The 18,126-nt window shown below is 47.9% G+C and overlaps 1 protein-coding gene across 1 annotated transcript in view; it reads right to left on the reverse strand.

Annotated features, from left to right (window-relative positions):
* The window catches only part of LOC123763716 (muscleblind-like protein 1), a 274,770-nt gene that overhangs the window by 201,256 nt on the left and 55,388 nt on the right, over window positions 1-18,126 (reverse strand). The gene's annotated exons all lie outside the window — the stretch shown is intronic.

The following is an 18,126-nucleotide window of genomic DNA, read 5'->3' on the forward strand; positions in this document are numbered from 1 at the left end:
ATCGAGGCCGCTAGGGCAGAAGACGTCAATATTACAGTGCTTTAACTATATCTAAGACGTCGCATTCCTCACGGATGGACACCTTCCGCGACAACTGTAGCGACTGTGGTGAAGAAAGGACCCTTTCCCCCCCCCCCTCTTCCTTGCTAAACTTGTCAATCATTAGAACGGCGCCGCGCCATCTGACGACAGGATTAAGAAGCCCGCTGGAGACGCCATCAATCACCCAACACGCCATCATCAACGCCACCCTATCCACAGGTGCACAGTACCACAGGTGCACTGTACCACAGGTGCACAATACCACAGGTGCACTGTACCACAGGTGCACAGTGCCCCTCGAGCCCCACAAACCCGCCAGCCACCACACCACACACGCGGCTCTTCAGCACCCCAGGGAACAAACACTCACACACACTGAAGTATTTGCCACACTTTATTATTTACGAGAGTGTCTACCCTCAACCTATATTACTGACTGAGCCCTTCATGCATCCCAGACGCCCAGGGGAGTCGAGGAGCACCCAGGAGGACGACTCAAGGGGTCCAGCAAGACGATAACCACCCAACGAGGGATGAGTATTACCCTCATGAAGCTTGAGAAGATGAGTATTACCCTCATGAAGCATGAGAGGATGAGTATTACCCTCATGAAGCATGAGAGGATGAGTATTACCCTCATGAAGCATGAGAGGATGAGTATTACCCTCATGAAGCATGAGAGGATGAGTATTACCCTCATGAAGCATGAGAGGATGAGTATTACCCTCATGAAGCATGAGAGGATGAGTATTACCCTCATGAAGCATGAGAGGATGAGTATTACCCTCATGAAGCATGAGAGGATGAGTATTACCCTCATGAAGCATGAGAGGATGAGTATTACCCTCATGAAGCATGAGAGGATGAGTATTACCCTCATGAAGCATGAGAGGATGAGTATTACCCTCATGAAGCATGAGAGGATACCTTAGTACAACGCTAGAGCATGAGGGTCCATTGGTATAGACCAAATCTATAGCCACGACATAGGAATAGATTTTACCACATCGAGACTTGGCTAATAACCCAACAGTTTAGCTAACGACCCAGCAGTCAAGCTTAAGCCTCCGATAATAGCGAATTAAGATTAAACCAAGACTGTAAATCGCATTCCATATCCAGTTTGGCGCTCGGGGAGCCGCCGCACCGAGCCATTGTCAGAGTCAATACTCCCCCAGAGGAACAATACAGGTATCGACCAGCACGACTGGTGATCAAGACGAGGCTAACAAAGCCCAAGCCACGTGCCCACACCAGGTTAATGACCAATTTGGAGTAACAACCATCTTAACACTGGGAGATGGGGAGCCCAAGAGGGAGGGTGTTGGGGGGTCATGTAGGAAATGATAAGTCTGGAGTGGAGTGTGGAGTGGGTGAAGGGGGGGGGAGGGAGATAAGAACAAGATTAATATGTAAACAAACAAGCGAGTAAACAATATGTTACTTGGAGGGTCGTACTTTTCAGCTTGGACAAAACAGTTGCTCTATTTTTCCCCACGGCGTGAAGAGAGTGGGGGTTGAACTCCAAACTTTTAATCTGCTCAAATTCAATTTCCAAGCTGATTTGGTTATACATACCAAAATTAATTCGAAATCTATTTTTTTTTTTAGCCAATATTTTTGGCTGGGAATTTGTCGTGGACACATATATATGTGGAGGGATATATCCCCCGGGGGGCCCTAAGCCTCTGACTGCCCCGGGTATAACTATACTGGTATAACTATACCAAGCAAGGCTTTGACAATAACACTGTCTACACCAACTCTGCAAAAAAGTATAATGTGTGTATGTCCAGAATATAATCTGTGTGTACATCATATAATCTGTGTGTGTCCACATGGGACAGTGTGTATGTGGCCTCCACGAGGAGAGTTGGTCGAGGACCGGGCCGCGGGGACGCTAAGCCTCGAAATCATCTCAAGATAGGCCTATTACAATATATTTAAGACAATGTACACAATCTTAGGTCTAACGTGGGTCACTGATGAGCTAGACTTAGGAAGGTGAGTTAGGTTATTACCTTAATTCTCTGCTCCTCTACATATAACCAATAGTTCATTCCACACATTCTGTACACATTCTTCAATCGCAATATGTATTATCATATTCTTAGTTCCGTAATAATGATGACGAGACTATTACAATATTCTTTATTACATAAACTTTTCTTCGTCCCTATTATTATACAAATATAATATTTATCACCCTATGAATATCTAAACCCCGGGTGGGACAGTGGTAGAATACCCGCCCAGCGCCCGAGACGGATTTCCTCCTGGTTCGAACCCTGTCCAAGGACTCCCTGGGCTCAACTACTCGTCTCCGTCCCTCCCTGCAGCCCGTCCTCATAAACAAAGACCATTCCATCCACCCGCCAAACCCCTCAGCTGTTTATGAATGATAAACGGTTTACACACGACTCACAACTGCTGACGTCCGAACACTTCCGGAACAAGTGCTTCACTGACGACTTGTGTTCGAACCACAACGCTATAAATGCTTCACCCACGTACTACAAATGCAAATAATCGCCAACAGAACCTAAACACCTAACCTAATTATATAATATATATATATATATATATATATATATATATATGTATATATATATATATATATATATATATATATATATATATATATATATACACACACACAATATGATAATATATTATTAATTTATTAATATTAATTAATAAATTACTAATTTATTGTTCCCTTCTCTGAGGCTGTGGGTCCCTATAATTGCACCAGCGGTGGTACCCCCTATTATTAATTTATACTTGATAAATTTCCCGTTTTGAATTAAGAGCATGTAAAAATTTATGAATGCATCTTTGGGGTCGACCGCTGGATGGAATGGACTTGAATCGAGGATGGGTTGGTTCCTGGAGCAATAGCAAACCTGGTTGTAAACCAACTGGAGGATTATGTTCTATAGGGAGGGAAATTCTCAGCCTGTTCTGCAAGAGTAAGGTAAGCCTTACCCAACTAGTTATACATACAGGTGGTTCCAAGAGTAAGGTAAACCTTACCCTACTTCTGTCGCGATCTCTATGTATAACTAGTAGGGTAGAATAAGATGTAGGGTAAGTAGCAGGGTACGGCTTACCTTACCTCTAAGGGTAAGGTAAGGGTTACCTTACCTCTAAGGGTAAGGTAAGGGTTACCTTACCTTAAGGTAAGGTAAGGTAACCTCTGTACCCACATGTCTTCGTATCGACTAAGAATGTAATTAAACCCATCACAGTATTTCCTCAAGGCAACGTTCAGTATTATCTAACTTACGTAAAACTCTGCTATAAAATAACATTTTCTCACACGTAACTGTCTTTCAGTAATGACAACTTCCCGTATTTCAATTCAAATTGCCATTCACATCTTCCAAGTTTTGGGCCCAAGTAGCTGAGAATATTTCTCAGGGGAGAATTGGGTGTAAACACCGAACTTAATGTCGGCCAAGTTGGTAATATCTTCAGTGGTCGTTAGCAAGGCTGGTAATTAAGCCAGCTTTACAGGAAAAGTTCAGGGGAAAATTTTCAAGTCCCGAGTAAATTATAAAATTCAAATCAGACATATTGCTTGTAATCACCGGATGAATTCTTTAACTCAACTGTTGTATTGATCTAGTGGGGTTTATATCTATTAATAATAAAGTTAATACAAAATAGTTCCCTCCAGTTTCAAAAATACTTTATACTGTATAATACAAATTATTACCATTATCGTTTTGTTGATTATAAGGAGAGATCACCCAGCGTTTTTAAACATTGTAAAATACATAATAAATAAATTATATATATATATATATATATATATATATATATATATATATATATATATATATATATATATATATATATATCACACACACACACGCAGGCGGTGAGTCACAATAACGTGGCTAAAGTATGTTCACCAGACCACACACTAGAAGGTGAAAGGACGACGACGTTTCGGTCCGTCCTGGACCATTCTCAAGTCGATTGCGAGAATGTACAATCGACTTGAGAATGGTCCAGGACGGGCCGAAACGTCGTCGTCCTTTCACCTTCTAGTGTGTGGGGTCTGGTCAACATTATATATATATATATATATATATTATATATATATATATATATATATATATATATATATATATATATATATATATATATATATATATATATATATATATATATTAGAAAATTTTGGTAGCAATCTTTCTTGTAAACATATGTTGTTGAATATGACGGAAAGGGTAAGATTAATAATTCTAACACGAATCTTCTCAATATTTCTTACGTTCTTCTTCACTGTCGAGGACAATTGATAAACTAACTCGCCAAAATTCATTCTTTTTATTCCTGGTCTGACGCCTGAACGCGTTTCGTAATTCCTTATTACATTTTCTAAGACTTAGTTTACACACTGATTGATGAAGATTAAGCCACCCAAGAGGTGGCACGGGCATGAATAGCCCGTAAGTGGTACAATTTTTTTTTCTCAGTATTCTGAGTTTGCATTTAACCATCAAGCTGTTATAAGTTTACACACAAAGTATATTCATACTTATACTCGTTTTGGGTGAGGTGAAACAGAAGACAGAACACGAAACAATGGGTATAACTTGGATATGAGAACATAAAAATGGAAGTAACTGCAAAAGGCCTTTTGACCCATACTTCCTCTTGCTGCTGCCATATTGGTTCGAGGTCTTGAAGTGGGTAGAATATAGTTGTGCATTAATTGGCTGTTGATTGCTGGTGTTGACTTTTTGATATGTAGTGCCTCGCTGATGTCAAGTCTCATGCTATCGCTGTATTTATCGATGATTTCTGTGTTGTTTGTTAAGACTTCTCTGGTGATGGTCTGGTTGTAGGAAGAGATTGTGTGTTTCTTGATGGAGTCCTGTTGCTTGTGCATAGTTCATCGCCTAGAAAGACGTTGTCGTCTTGCCTATATACTGAGTTCTTTGGGGCTTACAGTCCCCAAGCGGATATGTGAAGGCATAGACGACGTTGGTATCCTTCAAGGCGTTCTGCTTGGTGTCTGGGGAGATTTTCATGAGTAGGTTGGCCGTTTTTCTGTTTTTTGTAGTAAATTGTCAATTGTATTTTCTGATTTTTGTCTGTAGGGATAACGTTTCTATCAATAATTATTGATTGACGGATTAATTATTGACACGTCCCAATAATTTAGGTGTTTTATCTCGTCTATGCGTGCCGTATATGTTCTCTGTTTTCCCTCGATTTCAGCAATCTCTCCTGCTCTGAAGGGGGAAGTGAGTACTGAGCAGTACTCAAGACGGGACAACACAAGTGACTTGAAGAGTACAACCATTGTGATGGGATCCCTGGATTTGAAAGTTCTCGTAATCCATCCAATCATTTTTCTGGCTGACGCAATTTCTTAGGTTATGCTCCCTAAACGTCGGACATCAATTTTCTCAAATAATTGACATGCTGTTTTCCTACTATGGGTACATCTGATTGTGTTTTGTACCCTGTATTATGTTTAAGGTCCTCATTTTTACCGTACCTGAGTACCTGGAATTTATCACTGTTAAACATCATATTTTCTGCTGCCCAATCAAAAACTTTATTAATATCTGCTTGTAGTTTTTCAGTGTCTTCAGCCGAGGTAATTTTCATGCTGATTTTTGTGTCGTCTGCAAAGGATGACACGAAGCTGTGACTTGTATTTTTGTCTATATCTGATATGAGAATAAGGAACAGCAGTGGTGCAAGGACTGTACCTTGAGGTACAGAGCTTTTAACTGCGCTTGGAATCTATTTTATTTGATTGACTGTGTTCTGTTCGACAGGAAATTTAGTATCCAGCGTCCTACTTTACCAGTTATTCCCATTGACCTCATTTTGTGTGCTATTTCTCCATGGTCACATTTGTCGAATGCCTTTGCAAAGTTTGTGTATAACACATTAGCATTCTGTTTTTCTTCTTCCCGCTCTAAATCCATGTTGGCCTGGGTTGTGAAGGTCATTGGTCTCCATGAATCTAGTGACCTGACTCCTGATCACCCTCTCAAATACTTTTATTATGTGGGACGTTAGTGCAACTGGTCTATAATTCTTTGCCAATGCTTTGCTCCCTCCCTTGTGTAGAGGGGCTATGTCTGCTGCTTTAAGTGCATCTGGTATCTCCCCCGTGTCCAAGCTCTTCCTCCACACTATACTGAGTGCCTGTGCTACCGGCACTTTGCAGTTCTTTATCTATATTGTATTCAATGAGTCTGGCCCCGGAGCTGAATGCATGGGCATCTTGGCAATTTCCCTTTCAAAATCTGCCACGCTCGGGTTGATATCAGTTATATTTACAAGGGTTTGGATACCACACAAAGTTGTCCGGATCTTCCACTTTCATGCTGTTTATTGGAGTTCTAAACATATCCTCATACTGCTTTTTTAGGATTTCACTAGTTTGTCATCCTCAGTGTGTGAACCTTCACTAGTATGAATAGGTCCAATACTGGCAGTGGTTTTTGCTTTTGATTTAGCATATATGAAGAAATATTTTGGGTTTTTCTTTATTTATTGAATTGCTTTCTGTTCTAGTTGCCTTTCTACAATCTAATATGAGTGTTTCAGTTCATGTTTGATTTCTTTAATCTGTTTAAATTATTCCTTCTTTGTATGGAAGGTCGTGTCTGCTTAAGCATTTCCGTTATTTTTTCCTTCTTTTGTAGTGTCGTCTGCGTTCTCCTACGTTGGACCTCTTTCTGGCTTTCCTCAAAGGCACATGTTTCAGACTGTAGACAGATCATTTATGTATATCAGAAACAGGATAGGTCCGAATACATAACCTTGTAGGACACTGTGTATTTATCATATATATATATATATTTACTATTTGTGCCTGCAAAATCGAGTTATTAGCTCTTGGACCACGCCTTTCTAATGATATATTTTTTCCTCTATTATGTCTACTACATACATTTCTTTAACACACCGTCAATCCCAGTTGATTGACGGTTGACAGGCAGGACCAAGGAGCCAAAGCTCAATCCCCGCAAGCACAAATAGGTGAGCGCGCGCACACGCACACGCGCACGCACACACACACACACACACACACACACACACACACACACACACACACACACAGGAATCAGCCCGTAGAAACTGTAACCTATTTATTGCTAGGTAAACAGGTGAATCAGTTGAAAAAGTGCATATTTGTTTGTGGTTCGGCCGGAAATTGAACCCGGGCTCTTAAGGCCCCCAACTCGACAGAGACAGACAGACAGACACAGACACAGAGAGAGAGAGAGAGAGAGAGAGAGAGGCACGCCACACTGGTCCAGACATAGGGTGGGGTGGAATGTCGCATTCCTGTTGGCCAGACCAATGGTGTGATCATGCCTGCTCCAGACGGGGGACGGGTGGTGGATCGTAACCCCCCCCCCCCTGGGCCAGACAGGGGGACGTGGAGGGGGGGAGCGGGGTGGTGGATAGGGACCACGAAGATTAGTGAAGCGAGTCTAGCCGTGACTACGCGTAGGGATCTTGTTAGATATTATCAACTTCGTCTGTGTCATCGTTGTCACATATTGTACTCCCTCACTCTCACACACTCCCCTCACTCTCACACACTCCCCTCACTCTCTCCCCCACTCCCCTCACTCTCTCTTCCACTCCCCTCACACTCTCCCACTCCCCTCACTCTCTCTTCCACTCCCCTCACACTCTCCCACTCCCCTCACTCTCTCCCCCACTCCCCTCACTCTCTCCCCCACTCCCCTCACTCTCTACCCCCCACTCCCCTCACTCTCTACCCCCACTCCCCTCACTCTCTACCCCCACTCCCCTCACTCTCTACCCCCCACTCCCCTCACTCTCTACCCCCACTCCCCTCACTCTCTACCCCCACTCCCCTCACTCTCTACCCCCACTCCCCTCACTCTCTACCCCCACTCCCCTCACTCTCTACCCCCACTCCCTCACTCTCTACCCCCACTCCCCTCACTCTACCCCCACTCCCCTCACTCTCTACCCCCACTCCCCTCACTCTCTACCCCCACTCCCCTCACTCTCTCCCCCACTCCCCTCACTCTCTACCCCCACTCCCCTCACTCTCTACCCCCACTCCCCTCACTCTCTACCCCCACTCCCCTCACTCTCTACCCCCCACTCCCCTCACTCTCTACCCCCCACTCCCCTCACTCTCTACCCCCCACTCCCCTCATTCTCTACCCCCCACTCCCCTCACTCTCTACCCCCCACTCCCTTCACTCTCTACCCCCCACTCCCCTCACTCTCTACCCCCCACTCCCCTCACTCTCTACCCCCCACTCCCCTCACTCTCTACCCCCCACTCCCCTCACTCTCTCTTCCACTCCCCTCACTCTCTCTCCCACTCCCCTCACTCTCTCTTCCACTCCCCTCACACTCTCCCACTCCCCTCACTCTCTCTTCCACTCCCCTCACACTCTCCCACTCCCCTCACTCTCTCTCCCACTCCCCTCACTCTCTCTTCCACTCCCCTCACACTCCCACTCCCCTCACTCTCTCCCCCACTCCCCTCACTCTCTCCCCCACTCCCCTCACTCTCTCTCACACTCCCCTCACTCTCTACCCCCACTCCCCTCACTCTACCCCCACTCCCCTCACTCTCTCTCACACTCCCCTCACTCTCTACCCCCACTCCCCTCACTCTCTACCCCCACTCCCCTCACTCTCTACCCCCACTCCCCTCACTACCCCCACTCCCCTCACTCTACCCCCACTCCCCTCACTCTCTACCCCACTCCCCTCACTCTCTACCCCACTCCCCTCACTCTCTCTCACACTCCCCTCACTCTCTACCCCCACTCCCCTCACTCTCTACCCCCACTCCCCTCACTCTCTACCCCCACTCCCCTCACTCTCTACCCCCACTCCCCTCACTCTACCCCCACTCCCCTCACTCTCTCCCCCACTCCCCTCACTCTCTCTCACACTCCCCTCACTCTCTACCCCCACTCCCCTCACTCTACCCCCACTCCCCTCACTCTCACACTCCCCTCACTCTCTACCCCCACTCCCCTCACTCTCTCTCACACTCCCCTCACTCTCTACCCCCACTCCCCTCACTCTCTACCCCCACTCCCCTCACTCTCTACCCCCACTCCCCTCACTCTCTACCCCCACTCCCCTCACTCTCTACCCCCACTCCCCTCACTCTCTACCCCCACTCCCCTCACACTCTCCCCCACTCCCCTCACTCTCTACCCCCACTCCCCTCACTCTCTACCCCCCACTCCCCTCACTCTCTACCCCCCACTCCCCTCACTCTCTACCCCCCACTCCCCTCACTCTCTACCCCCCACTCCCCTCACTCTCTACCCCCCACTCCCCTCACTCTCTACCCCCCACTCCCCTCACTCTCTACCCCCCCACTCCCCTCACTCTCTCCCACTTCTAAGTTAGAAAGTGATGTGGTGGAGGGAGACTCCATACATACACACACACACACACACACACACACACACATTCAAATGTGTGGATTGAATGTGCACAAGATTTCTCTCTCGGAGAAAGAGCCAAAGTATACCAGTTGATTGACATATACCAGGCGGGGCCAAAGAGCCAGAGCTCAACCACCGCAAGCACAACTAGGTGAGTACACCCCCCCCCACCCGCCACACTCGCCCCTCACTACCTCCCCTAACAAATTCACAAAGACCTGAAAGTTGTAGCATTAAATATTATGATAGATATCGTGAGGAGGCATTCACATATGGGACTAATAGAACAAGAACCCAGCAATGTGATGTTATAGTGGCCAGAATACGCCTGGGATATAGACGTATCTGGCAGCTTTCTCAAAACCCAAATGTCGAATACACAACGTGTCAACTTTGTGAAAGAGAAAACATGCACTCTCTTGAACATTATATTGTAGAGTGTCCAATACTGACTGACTTTCGCCCTCCTGGGCTAAGGTATGCTGAACTGTGTAATTACTATATGAGTACTGGAACACTTGATATATTGGACTTGTATCCAAGATTGACCATGTAATATATCATTTATACAATGAATATATATATGATGTAACTATATAACCTGAGCTTGTAAAAGCACCTTCATCACCTTCAGTGATTAAGTGCTTAATTGCACACTAGTTTCTCTATCAGCTATCTCACCCTATCAGAGTAAATGAGACAAATGTATGTGAATGCATGTGTGTATATATGTATGTATGTGTGTGTGTGTGTGTGTATGTATATGTATGGGTATAAAGTATATATGGAAGCTGATCAGAATTACATTTCACCTTTGTGAATGTACATTAATGACACTATGCAAAAGACACATCTAACACTTTATGTAGGGCATACGTAAATCTGTGTATCTATGTATTTACGTACGTAGGTTAGATTAGCATTTTAAAAGCACTGAATCACCTTCTGTGGTTGAGTGTTCAATAAACCCTTGAACTGTATGTTTAACACTTCTCTAACCCTGTCCATGGAGGACAGAAGAAAATGTATATATGCTGGTTAGCATTGTAAATGTCTGGCCACGTCTGTGTTAAAAAAAATGCCTCTCACCCCCCCCCCCCTCACTCATTTCCTCCACCTTCTCTTATCTCATTCCCCACTACCTCCTCTCCCCATGTTCCCCCACAGTGAGACAACACGGCTCCCACCGTGAGACAACACGGCTCCCACAGTGTGACAACACGGCTCCCACAGTGTGACAACACGGCTCCCACAGTGAGACAACACGGCTCCCACAGTGTGACAACATGGCTCCCACAATGTGACAACACGGCTCCCACAGTGTGACAACACGGCTCCCACAGTGAGACAACACGGCTCCCACAGTGTGACAACACGGCTCCCACAGTGTGACAACACGGCTCCCACAGTGTGACAACACGGCTCCCACAGTGTGACAACACGGCTCCCACAGTGTGACAACACGGCTCCCACAGTGAGACAACACGGCTCCCACAGTGTGACAACACGGCTCCCACAGTGTGACAACACGGCTCCCACAGTGAGACAACACGGCTCCCACAGTGAGACAACACGGCTCCCACACAACACCCCCACATTTCTCCCACAATAAAGTCGAGAAAACGCACCCAATACTGTGCAGTCCAAACTAAATTTGGCCAGAGTGAGGGGCGGTGGTGTGTTGGAGATGGGTGGCGGCCTGCTCCACCAGTGTTGGAGATGGGTGGCGGCCTGCTCCACCAGTGTTGGAGATGGGTGGCGGCCTGCTCCACCAGTGTTGGAGATGGGTGGCGGCCTGCTCCACCAGTGTTGGAGATGGGTGGCGGCCTGCTCCACCAGTGAGGGAGATGGGTGGCGGCCTGCTCCACCAGTGTTGGAGATGGGTGGCGGCCTGCTCCACCAGTGTTGGAGATGGGTGGCGGCCTGCTCCACCAGTGAGGGAGATGGGTGGCGGCCTGCTCCACCAGTGTTGGAGATGGGTGGCGGCCTGCTCCACCAGTGTTGGAGATGGGTGGCGGCCTGCTCCACCAGTGTTGGAGATGGGTGGCGGCCTGCTCCACCAGTGAGGGAGATGGGTGGCGGCCTGCTCCACCAGTGTTGGAGATGGGTGGCGGCCTGCTCCACCAGTGTTGGAGATGGGTGGCGGCCTGCTCCACCAGTGTTGGAGATGGGTGGCGGCCTGCTCCACCAGTGAGGGAGATGGGTGGCGGCCTGCTCCACCAGTGTTGGAGATGGGTGGCGGCCTGCTCCACCAGTGTTGGAGATGGGTGGCGGCCTGCTCCACCAGTGTTGGAGATGGGTGGCGGCCTGCTCCACCAGTGTTGGAGATGGGTGGCGGCCTGCTCCACCAGTGTTGGAGATGGGTGGCGGCCTGCTCCACCAGTGTTGGAGATGGGTGGCGGCCTGCTCCACCAGTGAGGGAGATGGGTGGCGGCCTGCTCCACCAGTGTTGGAGATGGGTGGCGGCCTGCTCCACCAGTGTTGGAGATGGGTGGCGGCCTGCTCCACCAGTGAGGGAGATGGGTGGCGGCCTGCTCCACCAGTGTTGGAGATGGGTGGCGGCCTGCTCCACCAGTGAGGGAGATGGGTGGCGGCCTGCTCCACCAGTGTTGGAGATGGGTGGCGGCCTGCTCCACCAGTGTTGGAGATGGGTGGCGGCCTGCTCCACCAGTGTTGGAGATGGGTGGCGGCCTGCTCCACCAGTGTTGGAGATGGGTGGCGGCCTGCTCCACCAGTGAGGGAGATGGGTGGCAGCCTGCTCCACCAGTGAGGGAGGTGGGTGGCGGCCTGCTCCACCAGTGAGGGAGATGGGTGGCGGCCTGCTCCACCAGTGAGGGAGATGGGTGGCGGCCTGCTCCACCAGTGAGGGAGATGGGTGGCGGCCTGCTCCACCAGTGTTGGAGATGGGTGGCGGCCTGCTCCACCAGTGAGGGAGATGGGTGGCGGCCTGCTCCACCAGTGAGGGAGATGGAGGAGGTGGAGTCAAAGGGCCCCAAGTTTAGTTACGGCGGCACACCTGAACAGTTTGGTCAATGTTTTTCTTTCACCTGATGCGACTGTTTACCCATTAGCGATCCCTAAAGAGTGTCACCAGCATCTACAACGGTAAGATGAGTTATTTGACCACACGAGCGGCAACGGTCCCCTGTTGGTGGGGGCCCTCTAGTGCCAAGGGTCCCCCTGTTGGTGGGGCCCCTCTAGTGCCAAGGGCCCTCTGTTGGTGGGAGGACCCCTCTAGTGCCAAGGGCCCTCTGTTGGTGGGAGGACCCCTCTAGTGCCAAGGGCCCTCTGTTGGTGGGAGGGCCCCTCTAGTGCCAAGGGCCCTCTGTTGGTGGGGGGGGCCCTCTAGTGCCAAGGGTCCCCCTGTTGGTGGGGCCCCTCTAGTGCCAAGGGCCTCTGTTGGTGGGGGCTCTCTAGTGCCAAGGGCCCTCTGTTGGTGGGGGCCCTCTAGTGCCAAGGGCCCTCTGTTGGTGGGGGCCCTCTAGTACCAAGGGTCCCCTGTTGGTGGGGGCCCTCTAGTACCAAGGGTCCCCTGTTGGTGGGGGCCCTCTAGTGCCAAGGGTCCCCTGTTGGTGTGGGCCCTCTAGTGCCAAGGGTCCTCTGTTGGTGGGGGCCCCTCTAGTGCCAAGGGTCCCCTGTTGGTGGGGGCCCCTCTAGTGCCAAGAATCCCCTGTTGGTGGGGGCCCTCTAGTGCCAAGGGTCCCCCTGTTAGTGGGGCCCCTCTAGTGCCAAGGGCCTCTGTTGGTGGGGGCTCTCTAGTGCCAAGGGCCCTGTGTTAATGGGGGGGCCCTCTAGTGCCAAGGGCCCTCTGTTGGTGGGGGCCCTCTAGTGCCAAGGGTCCCCCTGTTGGTGGGGGCCCTCTAGTGCCAAGGGCCCTCTGTTGGTGGGGGCCCTCTAGTGCCAAGGGTCCCCCTGTTGGTGGGGGCCCTCTAGTGCCAAGGGTCCCCTGTTGGTGGGGGCCCTCTTATTGCCAAGGGTCCCCTGTTGGTGGGGGCCCTCTAGTGCCAAGGGTCCCCCTGTTGGTGGGGGCCCTCTAGTGCCAAGGGTCCCCTGTTGGTGGGGGCCCTCTAGTACCAAGGGTCCCCCTGTTGGTGGGGGCCCTCTAGTACCAAGGGTCCCCTGTTGGTGGGGGCCCTCTAGTACCAAGGGTCCCCTGTTGGTGGGGGCCCTCTAGTGCCAAGGGTCCCCTGTTGGTGGGGGCCCTCTAGTACCAAAGGTCCCCTGTTGGTGGGGGCCCCTCTAGTGCCAAGGGTCCCCTGTTGGTGGGGGCCCTCTAGTGCCAAGGGTCCCCTGTTGGTGGGGGCCCTCTAGTGCCAAGGGTCCCCTGTTGGTGGGGGCCCTCTAATGACATGGCTCTCCGCTGATAAAGGGAGAATACCGCACTGGTGAGGGCCCCTCCAGTGGTGACGGACCCGAGGACCATGACTTGGGAGAGTTTGGTCCACCAGGCTGTTGCTTGGAGCGGCCCGCAGGCCCACATACCCACCACAGCCCGGTTGGTCCACCAGGCTGTTGCTTGGAGCGGCCCGCAGGCCCACATACCCACCATAGCCCGGTTGGTCAACCAGGCTGTTGCTTGGAGCGGCCCGCAGGCCCACATACCCACCACAGTCCGGTTGGTCCACCAGGCTGTTGCTTGGAGCGGCCCGCAGGCCCACATACCCACCACAGCCCGGTTGGTCCGGCACTCCTTGGAGGAAACTATCTAGTGTCCTCTTGAAGATGTACACGGTTGTTCCAGCAATATTTCTTATGCTCGCTGGGAGGACGTTGAACAACCGCGGACCTCTGATGTTTATACAGTGTTCTCTTATTGCCTATGGCACCTCTGCTCTTCACTGGTTCTATTCTGCATTTTCTTCCATATCGTTCACTCCAGTATGTTGTTATTTTACTGTGTAGATTTGGGACCTGGCTCTCCAGTATTTTCCATGTGTATATTATTTGGTATCTCTCTCGTCTCCTTTCTAGTGAGTACATTTGGAGAGCTGTGAGACGATCCCAATAATTTAGGTGCATTATCGCGTCTATGAGTGCCGTATATGTTCTCTGTAATCCCTCTATTTCAGCAATCTCTCCTGCTCTGAAGGGGGAAGCGAGTACTGAGCAATACTCAAGACGGGACAACACAAGTGACTTGAAGAGTACAACCATTGTGATGGGATCCCTGGATTTGAAAGTTCTCGTAATCCATCTGATCATTTTTCTGGCTGCCGCAATATTTGCTTGGTTATGCTCCCTAAACGTTAGGTCGTCAGACATCATTATTCCCAAATCCATGACATCCTGTTTTCCTACTATGAGCAGATTCGATTGTGTTTTGTACCCTGTATTATGTTTCAGAATCCTCATTTTTGCCGTACCTGAGTACCTGGAATTATTTTCTGCTGCCCAACCGAAAACTTTGTTGATATCTGCTTGTAGTTTTTCAATGTCTTTCGCAGAGGTAATTTTCATGCTAATTTTCGTGTCATCTGCAAAGGATGACACGAAGCTGTGACTTGTATTTTTGTCTATTTCTGATATGAGAATAAGAAACAGTAGCGGTGCAAGGACTGTACCTTGAGGTACAGAGCTTTTGACTGTGCTTGGACTCGATTTTATCTGATTGACTGTTACTCTTTGTGTTCTGTTCGACAGGAAATTGAGTATCCAGCGTCCTACTTTACCAGTTATTCCCACTGACCTCATTTTGTGTGCTATCGTCCCATGGTCACATTTGTCGAACGCCTTTGCAAAGTCTGTGTATACAACATCTGCATTTTGCTTTTCTTCTAGGGCTTCTGTGATTTTGTCATAGTGGTTGAGTAACTGTGACAGACAGGATCTTCCCGCTCTAAATCCATGTTGTCCTGGGTTGTGTAGTTCATTATTTTCCATAAAACTAGAAAGTTGATTCCTATTCACTTGTTCAAAAACTTATATTATGTGTGATGTTAGTGCAACTGGTCTATAATTTTTTGCCAAGGCTTTACTACCCCCCTTGATCACCTTACTACCAGACTCTTTCTCCATATTACGCCGAGTGCTCGCGCTACTGGTACTTTACATTTCTTAATGAATATTGAATTCCATGAGTCAGGCCCAGGAGCTGAGTGCATAGGCATGTTGTCAATTTCTCTTTCAAAGTCTTCCGAGTTTGTAGTAATATCCGTTATATTATCTGCAGCTTGAATGTCATTCATAAAGAAGCTGTCTGGGTCGTCAACTTTCATGTTGTTTATTGGTGTGCTAAACATAGCCTCATACTGGCTTCTTAGAATTTCACTAATTTCTTTGTTGCCCTCTGTGTACGTATCTTCAGTTGTAATTAAAGGTCCAATACTGGTGGAGGTTTTGGATTTTGCGTATGTGAAAAAATATTTCGAATTTTTCTTTATCTCTTGTACAGCTTTCTGTTCCAGTTCCATTTCCTCAGACTCGTATGATCGCTTCAACGTTTGTTCTATTTCTTCGATCTCCCTGTTTAGGTTTATTTTCCTTTCTTGTGATAGTCGTGTCTGCCTAAGCATCGTCTGCGTTCTCTTTCTAACGTGGTCCTCTTTCTGCCCCTCCTCACAGGCACGTGCTTCAAGCAGACCTTGTAGGTTTCAGCCGTCAGTTGAGTTCCCTGTGTGGAAGTTTGGTCGCTTAAAACCGTCTCCCATTGAATAGTTGCAAGGTCTACATTTATTTTCTCCCAGTCGATCTTATTGTTGAAATTAAATTGATCGAATACTCCTCCTCGCTTGTTGGGTCTCTTAGACCTAGTACCGTTTTTTTTTTTTTTTTTTTTTTTTTTAATAGATATATACAAGAGTTGTTACATTCTTGTACAGCCACTAGTACGCGTAGCGTTTCGGGCAAGTCCTTAATCCTATGGTCCCTGGAATACGATCCCCGCCGCGAAGAATCGTTTTTTCATCCAAGTACACATTTTACTGTTGCGTTAAACAGAGGCTACAGTTAAGGATTTGCGCCCAGTAAATCCTCCCCGGCCAGGATACGAACCCATGACATAGCACTCGCGGAACGCCAGGCGAGTGTCTTACCACTACACCACGGAGACTAGTAATTTATGCTAGTTCGCACTTCAATGAGCTTATGGTCTAAGTATGAAGTATCTGAGATTGTAATGTCTCTGATTAGTTCATCATTGTTTGTGTATACCAAGTCTAGTGTGTTTTCGTTCCTAGTTGGTTCTGTGATCTGTTGAGCGAAAATTTGTCACAGAATCTTAAAAGCCTGTGGTTGGTCATTTCTCGGGTCATTCCCTGCTATGATATTTGTGTTTACCGTTCTCCATCTTAGACTTGATAAACTGAAATCTCCAAGGAAGATAATATCTGGAGCTGGGTTTGCCAGGTTATCAAGGATGTTCTCTATTTTGTGCATCTGCTCTCTGAATTCCTCAACCGTTGTATCTGGAGGTTTATATATTAGAATAATAATTAGGTTTATTTTTTCTACCTTAATTCCAAGTACCTCTACCACCTCATTAGTTGAGTTTAGTAGCTCCGTGCATACCAGGTCTTCTTTAATATACAGACCTACTCCTCCATTTGACCTATTTTCTCTGTCACATCCATATAAATTATAATTTGGAATCCAGATTTCACCATCCGTGTAATCTTTTGTATGAGTTTCGTGAATGCCCCAAATATTGAGTTTGACTAATTGGAGGCCATTTATGAACTTAACTTTATTTCTTGACTTTGGCTTTAAACCTTGAATGTTTGCAAATATGAATGATTGTCCATATTGTGTGTCACTTCTGGAAGGTTTTGGTAGTTCTCCCTCCTCTCTACCCTGACCCAGGGTGTTGTTGTGGCAATGGTTTGTCCAGTTTTGGAAGTGATACTGGGGAGTGTGGTAGTCGCTGTGTAGTTGGGGAGTGTGGTAGTCGCTGTGTAGTTGGGGAGTGTGGTAGTCGCTGTGTAGTTGGGGGGTGTAGTATGTGGGGCTTGATGACGAACCGTAGTCCAGTCTTGGGCATTTCCCCCTCTCAATCCGTACTCCTGCCACGTTTCTGCCTGTCTGTTTCTCCCTCTGTTTCTGCCTGTGTCTAAAACATTTCTCGGGCTATTGGACTTCCTCTCTCATATAGCGCTGTGTACCTCTCACGTGAAAATCAGGGTAATGGAGATCATAGCGTGTGTGTGTGATGGTACAGTTCCTGGTGATGGTACAGTTCCTGGTGACGGTACAGTTCCTGGTGTGTGACGGTACAGTTCCTGGTGTGTGTGACGGTACAGTCATGCACCAGAGAACTCTACTGTTGCTTCCCTACAAAATATTCGTCTCAGAATAACCCAGGATATTTTCGCTTTAACTTTACCATTGTAGTGGAAAACTTTACATTTCTGCTTTAGTTACGAAATTCATTTTATGTTTTTGATAATTCCACATTTCAGTTTTTTGTAGTCTTAGAATTCTAGATGTAAAGAGCAACAAGACGCCGCGCTACAAGCTGGAGACGCAGCAGGAACTCTGGGAATAACTTACAGCTCATTCACAAGTACTTGTGTAAGTACAATCTACAAGTACTTATGTGGGTATGTGTAAGTGAGGTGTAGTTGTTCAGGCCTCGGCTACTGACCCTTTAGTGCCAGTTGCGTTACAAACTATTCTGACGTTCAAATTCCTTATCGTGCCTTAT

The sequence above is a fragment of the Procambarus clarkii genome, chromosome 52, assembly GCF_040958095.1.
Source record: "Procambarus clarkii isolate CNS0578487 chromosome 52, FALCON_Pclarkii_2.0, whole genome shotgun sequence".
Lineage (NCBI taxonomy): Eukaryota > Metazoa > Arthropoda > Malacostraca > Decapoda > Cambaridae > Procambarus > Procambarus clarkii.